Source organism: Gossypium hirsutum, chromosome D09 (assembly GCF_007990345.1).
Source record: "Gossypium hirsutum isolate 1008001.06 chromosome D09, Gossypium_hirsutum_v2.1, whole genome shotgun sequence".
NCBI lineage: Eukaryota > Viridiplantae > Streptophyta > Magnoliopsida > Malvales > Malvaceae > Gossypium > Gossypium hirsutum.
In genome coordinates, this window is record NC_053445.1 from 14620943 (window position 1) to 14627635 (window position 6693).

The window sequence follows — 6693 nt, forward strand, 5'->3', positions numbered from 1 at the left end:
TTGAATACTGGACTAGTAGCTATTATTATACGCAAACTCTACTAGCGGCAAATAATCTTCCCAGTTGCCTCGAAAATCCATTACACAACACCTTAACATATCCTCCAGTATCTGAATCACCCTATCTGACTGACCATCAGTCTGGGGATGAAACGCAGTACTAAAGTCCAGTCTCGAACCTAATGCCTCGTGTAATTTCTTCTAAAACTGAGATGTAAAGCGAGGATCTCTATCTGATATAATAGAAACTGGTACCCTATGCAGTCTTACAATATTAGCCACATACAGGTTAGCCAACTTCTACAAAAACTAATCAGTACGGACTGGTATGAAATGAGCAGATTTAGTCAATCGATCTATAATAACCCATACCGAATCCTTCTTGGTAGGCGTTAAGGGTAGCCCACTCATAAAATCCATGGTTACTCTCTCCCACTTCCAAAGTGGAATCTTAACTGGCTGTAATAATCCTGAAGGTAACTGATATTCAGCCTTCACTTGCTAGCAAGTTAAACACTTACCCATAAATCAGTAACTTTACGCTTAAGATCAGGCCACCAATATAACTCACGAAGTTCACGGTACATTTTATTCCCTCCAGGATACATAGCAAAAGAACTACTATACGCATCTCGTAGAATAGACTGCCTCAAATTATTATCCCTCGATACACAGACTCTCCCACGAAAACACAATACTCCTTCACTATTTAACCCAAAATCAAAAGTTTCCCCATTCTTAACCTGACGGAAACGAGGAACCAGTGACTCATCCAACAATATAGTAACAGTGTAGGCCTTAGCCCAATATAGTAATAGTACAGTGCAGTAATGCAACACATCCCAATCCAGCCAACACACCACTCCGTACCACCAACACACCATGTGGGGATAAAATCGACCCACCAGTCAACACAACAATATCGCAACAAAACTGCTAGTAATAAAATCGCAGCAAAGCTGCTAGTAATAGTATATGTGGCAAAGCCACCAGTACAGTATACTTCCCCCATATCAGTATCCCAACCCCATGCAGTATGTCATGTCATAAATCATATGTGAATGTAGAACGTCATATTTAGTAACAGTCATATATATCATAAGGCTATAATGGTCATTTCATCTCCTAAAGGTATATTAATCATTTTACCCAATAGGGGTATTTCAGTCATTTTACCTTTTGAGTGTATTTTAGTCATTTTACCCTTCGAGGGTATTTCAATCATTTTACCCTTCGGGAGTATTTCGATCATTTGACCCTACGAGGGTATTTCAATCATTTTACCCTTCGAGGGTATTTCAGTGATTTTACCCTTCGAGGGTATTTCAATCATTTTACCCTTCGAGGGTATTTCAGTCATTTTACCCTTCGAGGGTATTTCAATCATTTTTCCCTTCGAGGGTATTTCGGTCATTTTACCCTTCGAGGGTATTTCGGCCCTTTTACCCTTTGAGGGTATTTCAGTCATTTTACCCTTTGAGGGTATTTTGGTCATTTTACCCTTTGAAGGTATTTCTATCATTTTATCCTTCGAGGGTATTTCGTTCATTTTACCCTTTGAGGGTATTTTGGTCATTTTACCCTTCAAGGGTATTTTGGTCATTTTCCCACGAATCGCAAATTGGGCTTACTACTCGAGCGATCAGACGCCCGTGTGGTCTCAAACTCCGTGTTTACGACTTTTCAAATTTTCACCGATCTACGATTGCAATGGGTGATTACACACCTGTTTATAAGAAGAGCGTAAATCTCTACAAACGCCCACCTAGAATCAAACATGACCCAAAGTTAGTTCATTACTGCTAGGGTAAAACGCCCTCCTAAAAGCACTTAATCCAAAACACCCTCCTTACCTTGATTGAACACTGAGGCCAAAGATTGACTATTTCAAATAACTTGCAAACCACCACTCCTCGAAGGGATCCCTAAGACCACAACAAGTAACACCATATGAGGAAGAAAACAACCAAAGGCAATCAAGGGATAAGGAAGAAGAGTATTCGGTTTTGAAAAAGAAAAGAAGAGAACAAATATACTCAAGTGAGAAGTATAACCACTTACCGAAAGCCAAAAACCTGCAGCATAGGAACATCAAGAAGCAGCAGAGAAGAGAACGATACAATGAATGCGTAATATTCGGCTAGAAGATAAGAAAGGAGAAAACCTGACAGGGACAAACCGATGAAAACAAAGAGATTACTTCGCCAAAGAAGAAAAAGAAAAGAGAAGGAAGGTTCGGCCAGTAGAAAAGAGAAAAGAGAGGATTCGACAAAGAGGGAAAAAGAGAGGAAAAGAGCAGAAAAGAAAAGTGAACAAAATGCAAGAGGTACTTCCCAAAACTAGGAAAAATTCGGCACCAAAAGCTAATAGAAGAACACGAAATTGACCCCAAAACCGAAAATCTTTAGTACCTAATGACCAAATTCGACAAATGCTATCCTAAGAAGTTCTTACAAATGCCGAAAATGACAAACTTTCCCCCATAGTCTAATTCTCAAGGGTTGAATTACCCCAAACGGCACACACTCCCCCTCCTCATCCAACCCCTTGATTTTCTCTTAAAAACTCTCCCATTATCCCTCCTTAATTTTCTCCACCACTTCCTCTTCAACTCCCCCAACCACTCCGTTCAAAAACCATTCAGACTCTCCATAACTGTGTTTCAGTCCAACACCACTACCTACACAGCTCAAGTAGAAAAATAATTACTTCCTTGCACAACCCAGGACTTGAACCTCAAACCTCAAGAATGCTTTACATGCCACCTACCACTGGACCAATAGGCTCTTTGTGTCATAAAACAAGTACTAATATAAATAAGGCCTAAGTGCCAGTGTCCAGATTCATTTAAGGGAAAAACTAAAAATTCTGCAAAAGCCAAGACTTAAACCCAGGCTTCTCAAAGACATCCACACACAACCAAATCACTTAACCATTGAAGCAAACAAGCAATTTGTATTAAATCATGCAGAAATTAAAGACTTAGATTTTTGGGGCATTACAAATTAGCAAAGGAGCAAAGCAACGGGATAAAGGAGTTTCGTCAGTTAGAGTCCTGGGTGATAGCCAATATGAATTTGGTTTAATCTTTCTTTTCTTTAACTTAATATAAAGATGTTTGATATGTGTTCTTTGTTCTTGTTTACAACAATGTTAGCTTAATTTTATTTAAGCTAGGATGATTGCTTTGATTAAGTAATATTTATTTGATTCATGCTTATAATGTTTGTGCCTCACTCGATCATGTTTTCAATTAAAATCAAGTATGTATTTCATTCATATGTGATTGAAATGCACCTGAATTAGCTGAGCGATCCTAACCAGACGACGGCTAATGGACGCAGAATTGAAATCTGCATGCTCAATTTAGATCCTAACATGATTAAATTGTAGGTTGCATAACAACTTTAACCAAGCTCTGTTATCTGCATAGTTTTTAGATTTGTGTGATTAAATTGTTTCAAACCTAACACGTCTCTGTTTCCTCACACGAATGCTAAGAAACACTTAGTAAATAAGGATCAGTAAAATGCGTATTTACTAAGTAAAGGATTCTGAAAGGACCTAATGTGGTTTCCAAACTCATGAAAGATCGAGTTGCCATGGAATGTTTTTCCGAATTTTATTAAGCATGTTGATAATAAATTGAGTTTAATTAAAGTAATTGCCCTAGTCTATTTATGTTATATTTGTTGCAAATTGTGTTTAATTTTACTAAAATCTATTTCAATCATAGAGTTTGCATACTTAGGATAATTGGCATTAGGGATCATTGCATTTGGTTTAATATACTTTAATCACCACTTTTCAACTATACTGTGTTTTTATTTACAAAATTTTTAATATAATTTTAAAAATTAAGTGACTTAGCACAAGTACAATCCCTGTGGAGATGATAACTCGATACTTACTTATTACTTGATAACGACTGTGTACACTTGTACAAACATAAGCGTTACAAGTTTTTGGCGCCGTTGCTGGGGATTGTCTGCTGTTGCCATAGTTATTTTTTTCGTGAAATTATTTATTGTTAATTTAATTTATTTCTAACATTACTAACTTATTCTTTTTAATTCTTTTGATTTTCTTTTCAGGTGTTTATGAGCATAGATCGAATTATCGATTTACTCCCTGTAGTCCCTAAAATTGAGCGAACTTTCAGACAAAGAAGACATGAACGAACAGCTCAAAGATAAGTCGAGATGGACCTTGGAAATTAGAATCAAGACCAAGGCAATGAAGTCAATCATGTACGAAATCCTATCCTCGTTGCCAATGATAGGGATCGATGCATCAGGCAATATGCTGTGCCACTTTTCAGTGAGTTAAACCAAGGAATTAGAAGGCCATATACTGAGGCAACCTAGTTTGAATTGAAACTAGTGATGTTTCGAATGCTACAAACAGTGGGCCAATTTAGTGGTATGCCCACGGAAGATCCACATCTCCACCTTCGATTGGATATGAAGGTGAGTGATTCATTCAAGATAGCCGATGTGACTGAAGATGCACTGAGGTTAAAGTTATTTTCGTACTCGTTGCAAGATCGAGCACGAGCATGGCTCAATTCATTGCCACCAAGTTCCATATCTACATGGCAAGAATTAACAGAGAGATTTTTGGTTAAGTATTTCTCACCTAGCAAAAACACTAAGTTAAGGAACGAGATCACAACTTTCCAACAATTGGATGAAGAGTCTTTGTATGAGGCTTGGGAGCGATTCAGGGAGTTACTTCGTAAGTGTCCTCATCATGAGATTCCTCACTGTATCCAGTTGGAGACATTCTATAATGGTCTCAATGCACATACAAGATTGATGGTAGATGCTTCCGCGAATAGTGCAATTTTTTCTAAGTCTTATAATGAGGTTTATGAGATCATCAAGAGGATCGCGATTAATAACTATCAATGGCCAACAAATCGAACAGCTTCAGGAAGACGCGTAGCTGGAGTTCATGAAGTTGACTCTTTCACTTCGTTATCAGCTCAAGTATCGTCTATTTTCTCTATGTTAAAACAGCTAACTACTAATATTACTAATAATTTTACAGCTCAGCCACTAAGCACGTTTGAAACAGTTTCCTGTGTGTATTGTGGGGAAGGTCATTCTTTTGAGAATTGTCCATCAAACACCGAGTTAATGTACTATATGGGGAACCAATATCAAAATAGGAGAGGACAAGGACCCCAGTCCAACTTCTACAATCCTTCATGGCGTAATCATCCTAATTTTTATTGGAGCAACCAAGGAAATGGACCAAACAACAACTTATTATAGCAAAGACCCAACCAATCTCAAAGGTATAATCAGCAAGCTTCAAAACCACTTTAAGCTGAGGCATCAAACAATTTAGAGAACTTGTTGAAAGCATACAAGCGTATATGGCAAAGAATGACGCTTTGATCCAAAGCCAAGCAACAACACTGAAAAATTTGGAAAACCAAATGGGTCAGTTAGCTACGGAGCTACGTAATAGACCGCAAGGAACCTTGCCGAGTGATACTAAGAATCCAAGAAATTTGGGTAAAGAACATATCAAGGCAGTGGAATTGCGAAGTGGTAAAATTATAGAACCCCGATTGATTGATGTAAAAAATAAGCCCGTTGAGAAGAATCAACCAGGTGTTGAAGTTCCTACACCAAAGGAATCAAAATCTACAAAGTTTGACAAGGTAAGCCCTGACTTAGTGAATTTAGATATTTTAGCATCTTCTTTGGATGCAGATTTACCTACTCAAAAAATTTGTCCAGTTCAACCGAAAGTTCCATCACTTCCATATCCGCAAATGTTGCAGCAAAACAAACAGAAACAGGAGGTGTAATTCAAGAAATTTTTGGATGTTCTGAAGCAGTTACACATCAATATTCCATTGGTGGAGGCTTTAGAACAAATGTGAAATTATGTGAAGTTTATGAAGGATATACTATCCAAGAAGAAACGACTAAGTGAGTATGAGACTGTTGCCTTGACAAAGGAATTCAAAGACCCAGGAAGCTTTAATATACCCAGTAACATTGGTGACTCCTATTGTGGTAAAGCTTTGTGTGACTTAGGAACGAGTATCAACTTGATGGCTAAGTCTATCTTCAATATGTTAGGGATAGGTGAAGTCAGACCTACAACTATGATGCTTCAGCTAGTAGATCGATCTTTAGCACATCCCAAAGGAAAGATCGAAGATGTTTTGGTAATAGTTAATAAATTTATTTTTCCTACTGATTTCATTGTCTTAGATTTTGAAGCAGACAAGGAAGTGCCGATCATCCTTGGAAGACCTTTTTTAGCCATGAGAAGAATTTTAATTGATGTGCAGAATGGAGAACTCACCATGGGAGTTCAAAATGATCAGGTAACCATTAACATTCTTAAAACGATGAAATTTCCCAATCCGGCAGAGGAGTGTTCAGTTGTGGAAGAGATAGAAACATTGGTTTCTATGGAAAGCAATTTTGAAAAAGATCCATTGGAGAAAGCTTTAGATATTGACCTTTTGGAGGATGAAGAACGTGAAGAAAACATGGCTTTGATTGAAGCCAGTCCAGGAAATTTTTTTCAATCCACATGGTTTAAACCATTAGCGTTGCAAGTCAGAGAATTTGTGCAACCCAAGTTGCCAATTGAAGAACCACCTAAACTCGAACTAAAGGTACTTCCTTCCCATTTGAAATACGTTTATTTAGGTGATTGATC

At 37.7% G+C, this 6693-nt stretch overlaps 1 non-coding gene across 1 annotated transcript; it reads right to left on the reverse strand.

Moving 5' to 3' along the window:
- Positions 1–4652: 4652 nt before the first annotated feature.
- On the reverse strand, positions 4653–4759 carry LOC121221426 (small nucleolar RNA R71). Its single transcript, XR_005918817.1, has one exon. It is a non-coding gene; the product is annotated as a small nucleolar RNA R71 (small nucleolar RNA).
- Positions 4760–6693: the final 1934 nt, after the last annotated feature.